At 38.2% G+C, this 18,346-nt stretch overlaps 1 protein-coding gene across 2 annotated transcripts in view; it reads right to left on the bottom strand.

The window, feature by feature from the left end:
• Positions 1–16,925, bottom strand: part of PRSS35 (serine protease 35) — a 130,242-nt gene extending 113,317 nt beyond the window's left edge. Inside the window, exon 1 of one of the 2 annotated variants that reach the window (XM_044066016.1) lies at positions 16,642–16,925. The gene's annotated coding sequence lies outside the window, so the exon portion shown is untranslated. The remainder of the gene's footprint in view (positions 1–16,641) is intronic. The other variant, XM_044066024.1, reaches the window with a different exon arrangement.
• Between the last annotated feature and the right edge of the window lie 1,421 nt (positions 16,926–18,346).

Raw genomic sequence — 18,346 nt, 5'->3', positions numbered from 1 at the left:
CACCTTTTTGAGAAGACCTTTTTCAATGGAAGCTAATACATGTCCAAATGGCAATGGTGTAAGTGAACAAAACTAAGACCCTTGTTAGCTGAATGGCTGCAACGTGGGACAACATTTGACAACGTGAACAGAGGGATAGATAATTCTATTTCTGACAAACTAAATTAATTAGAATATATACTACATAAAATTTTAAAAAAATTGCAAATGGACAATGTTCATTTTACTGAGTGCATCCGTAAGAAAATGATTCCGAAAGGTTTGCTTGGTTGGCATTATCCGGCAGGCATTATGGTTAACCCCCCATTACATAAAGACATTCTAGCACATTTTGATAGATTTGGGCTAGAATACATGGAGTTGGTCATAAGGGACAATAACAAATTGAAACTTTAAGTAAAGAAGAATCTGAACATCGAAATAACTAGAAACATCCGGTTCAGCAATATTTGGTGTGTCTAAGATACATGAAGATGTGGCCCAACCACCAATGCACCCGATTGTGGATGCAAGAGGTTCAATCACACACACCCTTACCATATTCCTTGACTTACATCTTAAGAAATATGTTATGGAAGAACCGAATGTCTGTAAAGATTCTTGGGATTTTTAAAAAAGAATGAATAATGTTATTTTTGAAACAAACTATTTATTCATAATTGATGTCAAGGACGGATGGAAGGATGCCACGATTTGGGGGAAGAATGGTTCTCTGAATATTTGAGAGGAAAGGTATAGCACAGGATAAAATAAACATGTTTGAGCAACTACTTGACATGGTGCTGAAATGTAATTTTATCTTATTTGAGAAGGAATATTACCTTCAAGTAGAGGTTGTGGTGATGGGATCTTTGTGTGGGGGACTATACGCAAATATTGTTATGCTAGAGTGAGAAAAGCGTTATTTAGTTAATTCCCAGTTTTACACCTTTTGTCACACATACATTAGTTTCCTGGATGATATCTTTACTTTATGGGATGGGCCTGGTGATGAAGTAAACAAATTTCTAGAATATATAAATGGAACAACATCATTTTTAAAGTTTACTCACCAAATTGACTATGGAAAAATTCCCTATTTAGATGTAATGAGTATGAAAGATGTAATTAATAACAGATTCGTTGCAGAAATTTGCCGCAAGGAAACTTATTCCAACAGTCTACTCCATTTCGATAGTAACCACCCTTTCCCACAAAAAAAAGGAGCTGTGGTGAAATGCCTATTTGTTTGAGCATCCCGGATGGTGTCTATGTGGGAAGCTCTTTTGGCAGAATGTGACAAACTGAAGAACATGCTTCTACGCCGTGGGTATCCCATGAATTTTGTGGTGGAAATTATGGATGAAATTATTAGAAAGAGGCAATATGATCATTTTCAACCAATTTTAGGTACAGCATCTGTACCACGAATTATGGAGGAAGAACCACAGTCTGTGAAACAAGTGCAAATTGAGGCTATAAACAATGAGGAGGTAGTTGTGGGAACTAGTAATAACATAGCTACTGCGCCGGCATTCATAACCACTTTTTCCCTAATAGTTGGGCCATAAAAAACATCCTGAACAAAAACTGGAGCTTCTTGAAGTGGATAGGGAAGTTAGACAATATGTAGGAGATGGACCCATCTGTGTATATAAAAAGGGATGTAACTTAAAAGATTATTTTGAAAACTCAACTGTCCCCAAACAATGTGGCTATATGTACAAATGTGGGAAATGTAAATGTTGCTCATATATTCTGGAAACAAGTGAAGTACTAATTAATGGTCTTAAAGTAAAGGTTCTAGGGAAATATTGTTGTGACTCTGACAGGGTTGTTTATTGTACTGTTTGCCATCAATGTACTGTTTTTTACATAGCAAAAAACGAACGAAATTTGAAACAGCATATTCATTCATTGCACATCAGAAGTATTAGGGACAACCAAGAGATGAATGCTTTAGCAAAACATAATACAGTGACTTGTGGACATGGCCTCAAATTTGTAGTATTGGAGTGTGTTCAGAAAACAACTAGGGGCAGACCTTGGCCAGTAATGCTGGAAAAAGCAGAACTGTCTTGGCAGCTCAGTTTAAATGCCAAGTCCTGTCTGTCTCAATTAATAGTGTTTTGAAGTTAAAAATCACTTGATAGATATTTCTTGTATGCATTTACAAAGTTTTTATAACTTTTTAAGGTTAAATATACCACTTTTGCTTTTTAGCAGTGGTATTCTGTCTTGCTATAGGTGTGTAAAAAAAGGGGGGAAGTGTGTTGTGTACATTGCTGATTGATTGGTGCTTAATGTTTACTGTTTTAACTTTGATGATATGAAAAAAAGCACCATTTTAAACAGCAGTGTAACTATTAGCTATATCTGATGAAGTTCCTTGTAACTATATATATTTTTGCAACGAAAGCACTTATCTACATTTCATCTGGATTTTATTGGATTTATTCTATGAATAAAGCACTTCTATTGTCAAGTACTGGTGGATTTTACATTTGTTAGCATAGCAGCTGGTTCCTGCTTGCAAGTTTGCTGGCTGTAACAATTGCTGATTTTCTTTGTTTTTTTCTATATTACTAAAACAGTTGATGTCCTTAAGGGTTCATTTGCATATACCCCATGGGCCTCGCTTGCAGGAGGTTTAAGTTATCACACAGTGAAAACTCTAGCTTGGCTAGTTTTTTTTCTTACAGTTTTTACTAATTGTTTTGTCTGTGTGACCTTTTTACTCTTTGTTTTGGATGTTAGTTGGGTTATTTTCCAGACATCTTAATGATTATAAATATCAGCTGGGTGACAGACCCTGTGTTCCTAAATTACAGGCAAGTGTTTCACTTATGCTAGCTATGGAGGTCGTAAGAAGGTTGAAATGTGCATGTTAACAGTGGTGTTTGCCTGAATTTATCCATAAAGACTTAAAAGTAAGAAGTCAGGGACATTCAGAATGTTTCTGTAACAGTTGATGTACTTATGTCATTTGCATATCTCCATGGTTCTCTATTACAGAAGGTTTAAGGTATCAGACAGTGAAAACTCTACTTTTGTAGTTGTTACTAATTGGTTTGTCTGTGTGACCTTTTTACTCTTTGCTTTGTAAGTTAGTTGGAATTTTTCTATACTTGAGTAAATATCTGAGTTAAGAATGAAGACTGCAGTCTGTGAACATATTTTAGACAGAAACCATGATGACTATCAATGAGTAAATTTTATTCCTGAATCTATTCAAGTATGTGCTTGAATATCCGTTTTCCAATATTTTGTTTAGTGGACATGTTTACAACAAGCCTGTAATCAGAAGCAGCGTTAGCATGTGAAACTTTAGGTTGAGGGATGCTAATAAGTGTGTGTATTTAATGCTGGCAAATAAGTAAAAATATGTGCTAAAGTTTTGGAGAAAATCTTAGGTTTAATATTGAATAACTTGGGATGCATGTAGTAAAACATTACATTATTTGCAACTGAACAATATAAGAGGCTTCTTGCCAGATTTACAGGATAGAGTTTCAAAATAAAATGGAGGGTAATTTGGTACTTTGCTCAAAGGGAGTGTCTAATTGTATTGTTAGCGGTAGTACAGAGATGGGAATGGGTGCTTTGGGGGAAATGATATCACTACTGATGGCATCAACTAGGCTAGGTGAGACATGTGTAGTAGCTTATGACTTTGAAAACATTTTGTTGCTGCTAAGAGATTGCATAGCATTGCAATATTCTTTGGGTTTCCAATGTGAGTTGTTTGGAGTATCCTAAAGTACTATGTTTTGACTACCTTTGTTTTTTCAATGAACAGAACATTTCAATTGTTGAAATGACAGGAATTTGGTATTATTACACAAATCTCTTTTACAATCTTTTTAAGTTATATTCTGTGTTTGATTATTGACTTTAGTGTAGGTGTACCCAAGGAATATGTGCAGTACTATTTGATTTTACGTATTATGTTAGACGAAGCTTTTTGTGTATAGAGATTAGAATGTTCTAAAATAATGATAAGCATAGATGATAACTGAGCATGAGTAAACTCCTGTCCAGCCTACTAAGAGCAGTTTATTTCAAGAGTACGGTCAACATTGTCTGGAAAAGAGAAAGACATAATGTATGTAGGGTGGGCACGTTTGGGGGTTTTAAATGTCCAAGGTGAAAGAATGGGGTTGTGGTCACTGAGGACATTTAGGATAGCATGAAAGTTAGCTAGTTTATTTGGAAAGTTGTTAACAAGCACATCTATTACGGTGTTTTTGTTGGAGTTACATCTAGTACCAGTACTGACCATTTGTGAGAGGTTGTATGAGTTAAGAATCATTCAACCTAATCAATTCAGCTGTCCTTTACTAGTCGAATAAGACTACGAGTGGTTTTGTTTTTGTTATCTACTAAGAATCATCTTTTCACTTCCTCACCTACCCTTGGCAGAGCTTTACCCAGTCTGTATGCTCCTGCATGGGATTACTCCATTGTTTGTTAGAACATCTATATAACACTTCTTGGACTCCGTTTCTGATTAGCTGAATGCAGTGCTTGTAACTCTAGTTTTATCTTACTATACATTTCACACAGATTATCTGTATTTACATTGTTTCTGACTGTGTTGAGATGAATATATACCCTGTAACACAAGAGAACATATCACACTTCTGGCTAGTAATATATCAGAGTTCAGACACACCTTTTCTATTAAAGCCACATCAAGACATGACTATAAATGTCTTGGCTGATTGTTTACAAGTGAAACCTATGAGAAATTTCACAGAAAGTTTGAATACCTGTTCAGCCCTGATCAGAGTGCCTTTCCTGATAAAATACTTGGTTTAAACACATAAGCAGACAAAGCTAAAACTATGGAGAGTAACCTCTGGAAAACAAAAAATATGATCAGATAATGCACAATCTATCTTATACTTCAATATGCATAATATGCTTGAAATTGGTTTAAAACCATGCAGCTATCTAATGTATGCTCCCAAGTATGCAACAAAGCCCAGAAGGTTTAGGATCTTTGCTTGAAAGTGTTTGCATAGGTATGTTTATACCTCAGGCAGACTTCAAATAATTTTTCCTCAGGTAGAGGCATGGTGGTGCAGCGGTAGCATTGTTGCCTCACAGCAAGAGGTTCTCCCGTTCGATTCTCGGCTGGAGTGTCTTCTGTGTGGAGCCTGCATGTCCTCCCCGCGGTCGAGTGGCATTCGAAAGACATGCATGAATGGGCGTGCCTTCATTGAAGGTTGGGTGTCGGGCTGGCACCTCGGCACTGTAAAAATCTACTGCCAATCATTAGCAGACCGGAGTTCCTCTGTGGCGACCCCTAACTGGGAAAAGCCGAAAGAAGAACAAAAAACAAGAGAGCAAATGTTGGAGATATAATGAGGAAGAAAGTGGTAAATGGAAACATGTTTTTTTGGGAATATAGTAAGTTGGCAGATTTTAAAAATTCCCTAAACAGTACTCTGTCAGAAATAGTGGGGGAATAAATGGCTGTAACTAAGGAACTCATTATTTTGAGCTGGGACACACATGATGTAAATTGCCTAAACACATTAAGGCCTTATTAAGCTTAATTCTGTTGGTTGCCAAAAAAGTAATTACTTGAAAAAATGGAAATCAGAGTCTAAACCAACTGTATTTGAGGTACTGAATATAATTAAAGAGATAAAAACTGGAACAGGGGTCTTTAGAAAAGGGAAGGGGCAAATTACGTAGAAACAAATGGAAATTGTAGGAACAATACATGCAGAATAAAGTTCTGGAGGAACAGTGAGGTTTAAGGAAAAGCATGAATATAGCAATTGATGTAATGTTGGACTAAATGAGAGTTGTAAAGAAATAAATATAAATGTAGTTTATAATGTATGTATGTAAATTAATGTTAACATGGTTGGTTTTCTTTTATGTGTGCCTATGTCTTCAATTATAATTTAATAAAGGTGTTGAAAAAGCACAGGTATCTTCAGGTACAATCAAACCATTGCTTCCACATTCTGACCTACTGCTTCTACTCAGCCAGAAAGCAAAAGGGTACATTAAGTATAAAAACACATGTTCAGGAAAACATAGAAATATATTTGTAGCATTAACAATTATGGCTATGTAGAATAGGCTGTAGTAAGAAGGACATTGGTAGCATTAGCAATTACATCTAAGCAGATTGCATGGTAGTCGGAAAGACAGCTTTGCACTGCAACTGCAGAAAAATAGTGTACATTTACTTATGTACCATATTAGGACCATTGCTTCTAACTCTTCAAAGCCACAAAGAAATGGAAAGGTAAGGAGTGAGGACAGCTCCATATTAACATGTTAGCACTCAAAATGCCAAGTGGCAAAAAGCCAAAAAAAAAAAGACTGAAAACCCAGAGAAGAGTGGAAAATCACTCTTCTTCTTTGGGGGGCAAGCCCCCTATATCCCCCAACTTATATATACCAACTATGATATCGCTATACCTTGGAGAAAAGGGAGTATTCCATGAAAGGGCATCTTGGACTTCGTATATGTAAGTATGTTCCTTTGGCAATTCAGTGTCATTTTGGGACTCACTCTAGTGGGTCCCGACATTTCAACTGTTACACATCAGATACAGTATTATTTGGACTTATTGCCATTAAATAACAAAATAAAGGTTCCTGATTAGATGCAGAAAGAAGTCTGTCCAGAAAGGCCCATATGAAACATAGACATCTGTATACAACAATATTTATAAAAAGTTCCTGTTTAAAGCATCATTATGCATACATACTCACATACATGCATGCATTACCTCTGAACATTAAAAATGCTTTAACACATGGCTCTTTAAGAATATCACCAACAAATAAGCTAAAGCTTTCCCCAGCTATCATTACTCCTTTGGCTTAATATTTCAGGAAGTAATAATCTTATAAGCTAATGTAGAGAAAAGAAAACAGGCATCCAGGAAGAGAAGCAGCCCTGCAAAGACTAGACATTTGGAAAAAGTACAACTGATGTTCTTATTGTAATGTGACCTATTTGCCATAGTTTATATAGTGTAAATGTTTTCTTACCCATTTTCCAAACTGTAATATTGGAACATAGTGCATTCACAGTTTGGGACCCCATTTCTCCTTGGATTCAACCCTTGTTTCTTTTTTTTTTCTTTTTTTTTACATTTAAAATAATGTACTTGCCCAAAGTTCTAAATGCGATGAGACAAAGGATCTTTCTGAAAAGCTTTGTCACTTTGTTCTCCTTATAATGGGAAAGAGAGGGTAAGACTGGCTATGGCTACCTGGCTATATGGCAGAGAGGGATTTAGCCTCCCTAACTATGACCCAGATGACCTGAGTTCAAGTAGTGGCTTGGATGATGGAAGAACTTGATGGGGGAAGGGAGTCAACAGTTACTCATCCAAGGGAGGTGAGAGAGGTGATTTTGGCTGGCTAGTTGCTGTCATGTAAGTTGAGGCTTACATGGCACCAAAATACAACAAACTGCAGGTGTGAGTTTGGCATTGTCAATTGTAGCTTCAGCAGCACATGTGTAACAGCATGCATACACATTGGGAAGGCATAGTACTTGAAGGTATTGCTAAGGACCATTAGAAATGCCTGGCTGTCCATATTAATGAGGGAGTCCTTACAGACCCTCAAACAAATTGGGGGAGTGGCAGTGGTGGGGTAATGGTGATCATTCGGTTGACAACTGGTTGGAGGACAGGATTCAGTTGTGGTGTCAGCTCTGTACTTTTGGATGTCAGACTTCCAGTTGTGACACTCGGTGGTAGGAGATTGGTGAGCCACTCAGTAGGAAATAGGCTATAAGGTAAGCTGGTGATCCCATGGATGGCTGGGGTCAAGCAACCTTCGTGCCTGCCTGTATGACAGCTGAAGTAAAATACTGATCTGTGTGAAAATTAAATATATAGTACCCTGCAGGAAAATAAACAACTGATATAGGGCTTCACGATAAACAGTCGTGTGCAGCAGCCCATGGCATAGCCCTTGACAAGGACTGCACAGACATAAATTATCTGTGTGAAAATTAATATGTAGTACCCTGCAGAAAAATAAACAACTGATACATAGCTGTACGATAAACAATCGTGTGCAGCAACCCATGGCATAGCTCTTGACAAAGACTCCACAGACATAAATTATGGTGCTTAAGGAGATGGGGTGCCCTTCCCCTTACAGATTCATGGAATGTTCAGTAAAACAAAGTTATTAAACAAAACCACACATGATGTTTTGAAGCCCATTTCAGTTTTTGTTTTTATACTGCATATTTTGTGGTATCTTACAATTAAGTGAGGAACCACTGATGCTGGACCACACAATCCAATCAAATAAGTGTTTAGAACTGGCAGGTGGTATGAGGGTAAGGGGGCTGTACCCCTTCTTGTAAATACTATAAAAACAACAGAATAGAAAAAGAGAAATCATAAAACTCTGAGAGGACTTAAAACCACTCCCCTCCTGACAATTGCTGCAAAACCAAAGTATTAAAATAAAGAAAATCATTATTTAGGGTTAATTGTGCATTTTAAGTAAACATTAACAAAAATGGGAAAAACACATGTTCAACCATTTCCATACAATTCTTATATGCTAGAGAAGGAATTTATGTATTTATTGTGTGTGTTTCATGTGTATGGCAGTTCTGTAACAATTCAAAAGAAATGCATGTTGTATGTGAGGCTTTGTAGCCCAGTGCTGCCTAATATGTTAGGAGTACTTGTCATTCATTTAAACATGCTCAGATCTGAGCAACATGTCAAGGAGTGGCAACTTCAGAACTGATACTAAATAAAAATAAAAGTTAAGATTATGTTTTATGGGCAATTAAAAGGTTGCTAACATTGCAGTCAAAGTCAAAGCCCTTGTCAGAATGCAGTATTGGTGTGACACCCATGATTATTAAGGTGGTAGTCACCTGCAAATATATAGGCATTATCAAAAATAATAGCAATAATAACAACAGTAATAATATTATTATTATTATTACTACTACTACTAAAACATCCTCTGGATGAGATGTTAAGCTGAGGCCCCATCTGCCTGAGTTGGCGGTAGCTCAGATGGAAATGACACTGAAAAATGTATAGGAAGTTCCTGGTGCCCTGGCCAAATTTTCCATAATCAGTATGACTACCACCCGTGTCCCCCTGAAAAGAGAATGAAGGGAAGGATCCATTGGTGATGTCAGACTCTGTACTTTTGGCCCTTAGGCTTTCATCTGTGGCATAAATAAATAAATACATAATAATTAATTTTTTACATTGAATACTGACATTACAACAAAAGTTATTATTAAAAAAAAAACCTTAAGTGTGGTTATATAGATTACAATGGAAACTGGTGAAAAACTGCATTATACATGCTAGGAAGTACAAAATGTATCCTAAACTATAGTAGGGATCCTTAGTTTTTGATGGTATTATGAACAAACTATACCAGAGCTTGGATGGAATGGATGCAATGTGATGAAAAAATACTATGATCTGCAAATAAATTACCACCATCTTGTATAATCGGCGATCGCTATGAAGCTCTGAAGAGATTTAACTGGATGAAGCTGGAAAACAGGGCTATTTAAACTGTGGTTTTATCCGCATTGCTTGTCAAGCATCAGCCCTGTTATAACTGATCAACGCATTTGATCTGCACTGAGTGTCAACCAAGCCAACCACAGAAGACCGCTATCCAAGTAGCAAATCAAAGGTTTTCTGGTGACGGCCTAAGATCCCCACCCCCAGGTAGTTGATGCAAAAGTAGCTGATTTGGCATAGTGGTATGTTGCTCTGACTGTAGTGCACAGGGTTCTGGGTTCAAGACTTGGCAGTGAAATGCATGATGGTAATACAGCGTTTTGGCAGGGGCACAGAAAAACTATTTTCTTAGGTGGCAAAAGCCCAGGAACCTTTTTGGCTAGGCTTATATAGGCCCCAAGGCCGATAGCCTAGTACCTTACCTATGAACCTATAAGTGCTTGCTTGCATAAGGGCTTGCTGTGCCTTTCTACCAGGAGGATGTTTCTGCTCTCAAACAACCCTCTGGAAGATAACCACTTAATGCAACCTGGCACAGCCAAACACACATCCCTGGTCAGTACACTGTGAGCTGTACCTCACTTCACTGTAAGAGCTAGTGTTGCAGCAGACCAAATAGCCTCACAGCAGACTGGACTGCTTTCATTCCCACTGGAAATATAAGCTGCAATCAACTCTCACTCCCATCTTTTCTGGTCAGCTTCTCCAGTGCCCAGGCTGCTAATCCAAACCAGCCCAGCTGAGTCATAATAGCCATTATACCACAGACAGAGCTGACAAAACTGTTCTTGTGCATCTCTTCTTTATGTAACCTTCTTCTTCACATAAACACAAAAAACCCTGCCCTGCTGTTGAGGATTTGCTAAAGTAGCATATACCTGAAAGGAACTGCAGTCTTGAATTATTTGTATTCTGAACTTGTTCAAAACTTGACGTAAATGAGCTACTCTTTTTTTACATCAGAATACTGGTATTGCAAATTCCAACAAATGTGTGAAAAGTCATCCCTAAAGGCAGTGAGTCAAAATGCACTGTAACCCAACACTGACTTCCTCTCAGTGTGCAGATCCGCATGCCTAAGTAAATTGTTCCATCATCACATCAATCTAAATACATTGTGAACGAGAGTGATACTTACGACCCCGTGTAATCTACATTATTCAAAACTGAAATGAGTTTAACATGTGCGTCTTACTTCATTCGAGCTTAATTATTGCTCCGCATGAAAATGTCTTAAAAACGAAAGACCGCTGCTGTCAGTATATACTATGTAATACTATTGCTTCTGGAGATTTGCTCCTCAGGAGTTTTCTGAAAATGGGCGCTGCATACTGGGGCTAACCGGATCAACAAAATATCAGCAAATAAGCAGATGACCAAACACGCACAAGCTACCCAGCTCCTGCATTGCCTTAACTAACGTTCAGAAAGACACCGCAGTACACTTTGAGTTTTACTGGTCAGTACTGTTAGGGTAAATCTCCTGACACATTCTATCCGTGCAAGACCTTACAGCTGAAGAGGGTAGAGGGTTTTTTCAGCATAGAGTAGACAATGCATTGCCAGAATAACTAAGGCTCCATCTGCAAACCCATGTTATTGAGTTGTTAGTTATGTGGCTGAATAGCAAAGAAGGTAAGTGAAGTTAGGAGTTGCTGACGAGCTTTCACCCTGTAGTAACAGGTTTATTCAGTCTCTGTAGATTGTCTAAGTCAGTTACACACAGTTACAGAACTGCTGCTTTAAAAATATTCAGGCGATGACTCACGCATTCGAATTTCGAGCCTTTTCTTCTTAATCAGTATACATATGTAGTTTAATCGGTGTCATTTTGTCACCGATATATACAGATGTAACTTTCAATCAGACAGTTATTTGTTGTTATGTCTTTCGGCGTATCCCGGTTAGGGGTCGCCACAGCGGAACACCGGTCCGCTAATGTTTAGCAGTGGATTTTTACGTGCCGAGTTACTAGCCCTGACGCACAACCTTCAACGAAGGCACGCCCATTCACGCATGTAATGCTTCCACACAGACGACGCTCTAGTTGAGAATCGAACGCGACAACGTCTTGCTGTGAGGCGGCAACGCTACCGCAGCACCACTACCGCGGGTCTCAATTAGACAGTTATTACAGACTAATATTTCGTTATTAGACTATCCACTACCTGGTATAACAAAGTCTGTATTTTAGTCTTCCAACTGGCAATTGCTTTTGAAAAAATAATTCAAAAAAGTGCGCGTATACCACAGATGGCCGCTAGATGACAGAAGAGGACTATGAGACTATACCAGGCTTTACTTCCTCACGGTATTCTACCCTTTGTAATCCCGCTATGGACTCGAGTATAAAGGGGAGTCTTGGATAATTAGTATTCAGAATCCATGCCTGAAGCGTCAAACTTCAATTTGGAGACAGGAGTGAGTCTCTAAAAGAAAACTATCGTTTCCTACGTTCCTTCCTTATTCTGTTCACACCTAATAAGAGCAATGTCATTAGAATTGTAAGCATTTGCACACGCGTGAATGCGTTTGCAAAGGCAAGGACTTTATTCGCATATTACCACCCTTTCAAATGCCCAAAGTGGGACATTTTTTGTAGAAATGTGAGATTTTGCAAGACAAAGCATACATGCGACCAGTGCAGAAGACAGAACTTCATGTTTTTTTCTCAAAATAAAAGCTTATTATTGTAGCATTTGAGTTACTTATGCTATTCATTATAATATTTTGGTGTTTCAGTAACTGTTTACGCAACTTTTAAAGAAAACTTGGAAATATTTTTTGGCCTAAAATGCCAGAACGTTTGCCATTTTTTAGTTTTTTTTTTTGCAGGACACAACTGCCCAAAGAGGGACTGCCCTTCGCAAAGAGGGACAGGTGGTAACCCTACATTCATTTTAAGGGTAAAACTAGGCACTCTAAGATGTGATATAGGGACAACAGAAGTAACAGTGTTCAGCTGAAGAAATCACACGTATAGGTTGCCATCTTTTCAAACGCCTAAAGTGGCACATCTTTGTAGAAACTTGAGATTTTGCAGGACAAGCCATACCCACAACCAATACTAAGGACTTAATATCATTTTTGCCAATATAAAAATATTATTTTTGTAGCATTTGATTTGCTTATGCTGTTTCATATAACATTTAGGTGTTTCCGATACAAAATAGTTGTCTTATGCAACTTTTGAAAACGTAATATAATATTTTTCCTCTAAACTTTCAGGACATTTGTCACTCTTAACTTTTCTTGCATAGGCCATTATAGCCCAAATAAAGACTGCCCTGCACAAAGAAGGACATAATGGTAACCCTAATTAGCTGTATACAGACCGTTGAACCACTCAATCGTTGTTTTCAGTCACTCTGATATCATGGTTTGTAGCTATGCTATATTTTGTCTTTCTGTATACCTTGAGTTTTGACAAAATTATGAAATCATGACTCACGGTGTTGCATAACGACTGGAACTGCGGTGTTTATTGTTTGAGATGTTATTATTACTGTTTTTTTTTCAAATAGCAGAGTAATTCTAATGAGCTTGTTATGCATTATAACCGCATGCTATTTTTAATGTCTGACGCCTTGTAATTAATTCGGGTTGTGACTGTAAGCGGTCCTCTCACCGGCTCATTTACCACGAGTCAATCAGCCAGTCAGTCCTTCGCTAATATTATACCTCTGCTTGCTTTCGAATCAACCTCCTAGCCCAAAAAATCTGGACAAAGCCAAAAATAACGGGGGGGGGGGGGCAAAGACCCCAAAAGAGGGACAATTTTTAAATAATACTTTTATAAACTTAGAAAGTTGCTAGAATAAAACTTTTGTGTTACCACGTATTGTCTGAGGGGTATGGAGTCTGAAACTCAAATTCTTATTATTTAGTGAATTCAAACCTCACAGATTTGCCACAAAAATCCAGAAAACTACACATTTTATGAGTAACACACCAAAAATCCGAGGCGAAACTCTGGGCATTCTGCGAAAATCTGGGCAGATTAGATGTATGCCTTAGACTCGAAAGTTTCGAGCTGCTTGCAGTGCAAATGTGATCCTGTAATAACCTATACACGTTTTAGCTAAAATCAGTTCTTCCGTCCCTCTCTGGCAGGGGGATGCGCATTATTTTCAACCACTTCGTTTCTCAGAAATTAGTAAATAAAAAGTTAAAATATATATCTATATTAATTACAACAGACAGCAAATAACCTAGCTCCATTACTTTAAACTACCTAAAAATCATCGCAATTCCCCTGCTTTAACTGGCCACATATTCACAGCTCCTAAACAAGACTTTAAAACCCAAACAAAATAATGTTCTTTTATCTTCATCGGGTTTCCCTTCCCCTTTAGCCAGTGGTATCCTCCTGGTCCTAAACCCCGCCGGTGTTCCGACACCGTGTCCTTTTGTACCCTTGTGTGTGGGTTACCTGTCCCTTTTACAGCACACAGGTCTGCTAATAAAAATGCAGCCAGAAGCCTAGAGATAGAGGAAAAAATTAAAGTTGAGAAATAATAGAAAAATATGGGATCCTACAATGCCACACCTTATTTTTGATATAGTTAAATGAAGTAAAAATAAAGATCTCCAGTCGTTGCTGGAAGAGGCCAGTAAATGTCCGAACTTTGAACATATAAATAATTAAACGCGTATAAGTGACCAAACAACGAAGATAACTGTGCCCAAACATGTACCCATGCTATATTACTAATTAAACAGTTACACCGAGTATACACACTCCACTGTAACTCCAATTCGGGGGGGGGGGGGTGTAAAAAAAGAGAACATCTTAGCCACACCCCTGGCACTGATCCAAATTGTGCGCACAAACACTGAATTAAAACTAACCCATTCTAGACTTGTGAAAATACGGACTGCTCCGGGCGTGAGTTTGGTGGTTATTTTTTGTGACTCTTCACCTGTTAATTGGGGGTGGGGGCATACGCTAAACTCAGCTAAAAAAACTGCACGTTATAGCAATTCCCATTAATGTTTCGCCAAATAAAATACACTACATTGTATACCTTCTGTCTTTGTACACCTTTATTTATTGTACTACATTGAACTTTAATTAGCATCATTCTGTTCTGAAACCTTGCGTGCGGATATCTAACGGTTTTATAATTTCTAATCTGCATTACAATTGACTGAAATTGAAAAAAAGGGGGAAAGTACCGCAAAAGGCCTCACGATCTGTCGAGACAAATGGGTACTGACTTCAAATGCTCACAGAACCAAGTACAAGGTCTCTTACCGTTTTGTTTTGTATTTGTTTATTAAATGTTAGTTTGTTGATGTGCTAGTGGGCTAATCCACTGCGGACACATTTAAGCCACAGCCTGGGAGTTAGTAGGTAGGTAGTATTACATTGTCAAAGACATAAACTGCAAAATGGATAGCCGGTCAAAAGAAACTGGATGGCAAACCGTCCTCTTTTGGAAAGACTAGACCATAGACCGCCCCATTCTACTGCATTTGGAATAAGACTAAAGTTAAAGGTGTAAAACTAACAAAAACGTGGTGGAAAGGTAAAGAGATACCTCTAGGATGGCTGTATTCCACGGTGTCTGCAACTCTATGGCAAAGAACAAAGAGACAGTCTGACAACCTATTGTTGGCTCATGTTTATATGTGTGTGCTGCAGAAATGGAGAGACAAAGAGAGCATTACTTAACATTCCTGCTAAAAGCTGCTGCTAAGGCTGTCCAGAGGTCTGAGGACAGTCACCTTGGTAACAAAGACAAGAATTCCAGCCACGGTTTGCTTTAGCAGATGGTTGATTTTTTCTGTCTACTCCAGCCAGTTCTTAAAACACAGCCACACAGACTTTTTTGGTGGGGGTCTTGTAAATGTACAAACTAAAATAGGATAAATTTACTTTTACAGGTGTTTTCTTTTTACCATCCATTTTCTCTCATTAGCATTTCTGGTGTGTGAGTGCTGCAGCCCAAGCTCCTGATACAATACTTATGGAACAAAGCTGCTAATAATAAGGCACATCACTTACAGAACACGAAGTGCTTTAAAATACTGGTGTTAGCCACATAAAAGGTTGATAGATAGGTTCATTAGTAATTACCAGACATACAGATCAGCAAACCAGTGAGGAGTCTAGACCAGATTCCCAATCTCTGCAAAGCATCGTCTGGTTAAGTGACTTGCTCAAGGACATGCAGTAGGCAAATGAAGGCTAAGGGAATCAAACCCTCCACTACAGAAAGCAGTTCGCTAATACCTCATAAAACAATAAAATAAGAGGATCTGGATTAAACGAACTTTACAGTTGAAGTGGTTGCAATTATTGTTAGCTGTAGCCATTGCTGTTATGCCAAGCATTTTATTTGTTTAATTAATTATAGGCATAGCTCTCAATTGTTCAGATTTTCGCAGAATGTCCAGATTTTTTCTCATATTTTGGCCAGTTACTCATAAAATTAGTGGTTTTCTATCAAATCACTGAGAAATGAAGTCACTAAATGACATACATTTGAGTTTCATAGCTCATATCCTTCAGAAAATGCATGCTAACACAAATCCTATTATTCTAGCAACTTTCTCAGCTGATACTAACACTATTTAAAATGTGTCTCTATTTTAGGGCCCTTGCCCCCCCCCCCCATTATTCTATGCTTTGTCCAGATTTCTTGTGCTAAGAGGTTGAGATGTATGATTATAGGTAAGTGAAAAGTGCCTGAAGAATGTAATTTCAATCATAACCCTCTTATGGAATAAAATTAATACATGCAGTCAATTGAGTTCATTGTTAGTACAAGTGTTTTCTTACAACTTATGCGCAACTTCTATAAAACTTTCTGCTAGGAAGGGAAAAAAAAGAAAATTATGAGACAAGCCTGAGGACTTCCGTGAAAATCAGGTTTGTTTAGACCTATGATTCAAATGGGGTTATACTGGGAAGCAAAATACACAAACGACTTTACGTTACTTTTCTATAGGTTTAATACTGTCAAAAGTCACCTGTTGTATCATGATGTGCCAAGATATTTTCTCAACACTGGAATAGAATATTTCTTGCTGATTCCTTCAGTTAGCAGCATGTACGTTCAACAGCATAACATACATGGCTAGGAGCGGCTTCTTTGGAAAGTGATATTCTCATACTAAATGCACATTATTAAATGTAATGACATACCTTCAAATATTTATTTTCCTAAAGACAAGGTGTGTTCCTGTTAAATTCATTGGTTCCAACAAAATGTCGATGCAGCTGATGTGATTTCCCTTCTTCTGCAGCTAAATGAATGGATCTTTGCAGGTTCCCTCTGCAGCACAGCTAGCCAGTGAACACAGGGTTTGCCACCTAAGCTCTCTTTCTCATCTGAATACACTTGACGCTTCTGTAGGAAAGAGAAAAAAAGTTTCAAGTTTCTTCCCTAACTGAGGGGACTGCCAAGGGGAGTGTCCGATGGGAACAGAAACAGCTCCTTCCTTCCAGCTACACAGTCAGGACTCTGTGCATAACTATCATGCAAGTTATTATTTGTTTACTGGGTGGGCGGGGAGGGGTAATGTGTGCTCTCTGACATTAGCACTACACTGCTAATCTCTGGCTTTCTAATGATAATTGTATGCATTGACAGGAACATTTTTTGGCAGTCAGGACTTGTGAAACATCTCAGACACTGGACGCCCTTCTTACTTGATTGCCTACACCTCGGTCCACCATACAACAACATACACAAGCAGCTGGCTTGACTTAGGCAGAAATATTTCAAGGACTGGCTGTTATTTCACAGCAGCAGCAGAGGATAAATGGATAATTAGCACATAAAATTGTTATATTAGGTAGCAAACACTGATGCTAAATTAAATGTAATCTGAAGAAACGTGCCCCCCCCCCAAAAAAAAAAAAAAAAAAACATGTATCCGCCAGATGAGACTGGAATAGGTCCAATTGTCCAGTGCTCTACCTGGTTTACAAATTCTTAATAAAGATTAAATAAAGGCACACCACCGTTGTATTGACCAGTAACACTTCACTGCAGAAAAAACAAACAAAACACACACACAATGCACATCCTTGCATCATTCATGTCAAACGGGGAATCAGAGGATACTAGTTTTGTTCAAAAGAAGGAACTTTTTAGTGCCGCACTTTGGCTTTTTAGTAATTGATAAAGTTAAGAACCAAAAGTGTTGAACTGATAGTTAAGGACGCCATCATTACAAAACTTGGCTGGGGGAGAAGTCATTCACATGAATGTCCACCAAACAGGCTGCTCAACAGCTGTTCGAAGTAAATCCTGCATATACAGTGTCTGCCTGTACGTTTATTACATCTAGTGATACAATCAAGCTGTGAGAATATAGGGGGGAATCTGTGCCAACTACAACAACAACGTGGCGCTGCGAAACCCTTCGTCAGTGTGTATGAATGTGTGTGTGTCTGCGTATGTGTGTGATTTCATTATGTGAGATACATGTGTGTTGTATTTGTATTATATAAGATACGAGTTTGTGTGAGTGTGTATTATATATGTGTGTTCGTGTGTGTGCTTATGTGTATTATATTCGATGTGCGTGTATTGTATAAGATGCGCGCGTGTGTGTGTTTGTGTGTATTATATCTGTGTGTTCGTATGTGCATTATACAAGATTCGTGTGTGTGTGTCTGTGTGTGAGTGTGTGCATTACACGATACGTGTGTGTGTTCGTGGGTGCGTACATGGTGCATCGTATAAGATTGTGTGTGCGTGCATTGTGCGTTATATAACGTGTGTGTGTGAACAGTGCATTATATAAGATGCTTGTTTTTTGTGTATACATTATATGATAGGTGTATGTGTGCGCGCGTATATGGTGCATCATATAAGATTGTGTGTGCGCGCGTGCGCGTG

The sequence above is a fragment of the Protopterus annectens genome, chromosome 1.part0 (assembly GCF_019279795.1).
Source record: "Protopterus annectens isolate FY-2018-M chromosome 1.part0, PAN1.0, whole genome shotgun sequence".
NCBI classification, from domain to species: domain Eukaryota; kingdom Metazoa; phylum Chordata; order Ceratodontiformes; family Protopteridae; genus Protopterus; species Protopterus annectens.
The sequence above is the reverse complement of the archived record's forward strand: the minus strand, read 5'-3'. Positions and strand labels throughout refer to the sequence as shown.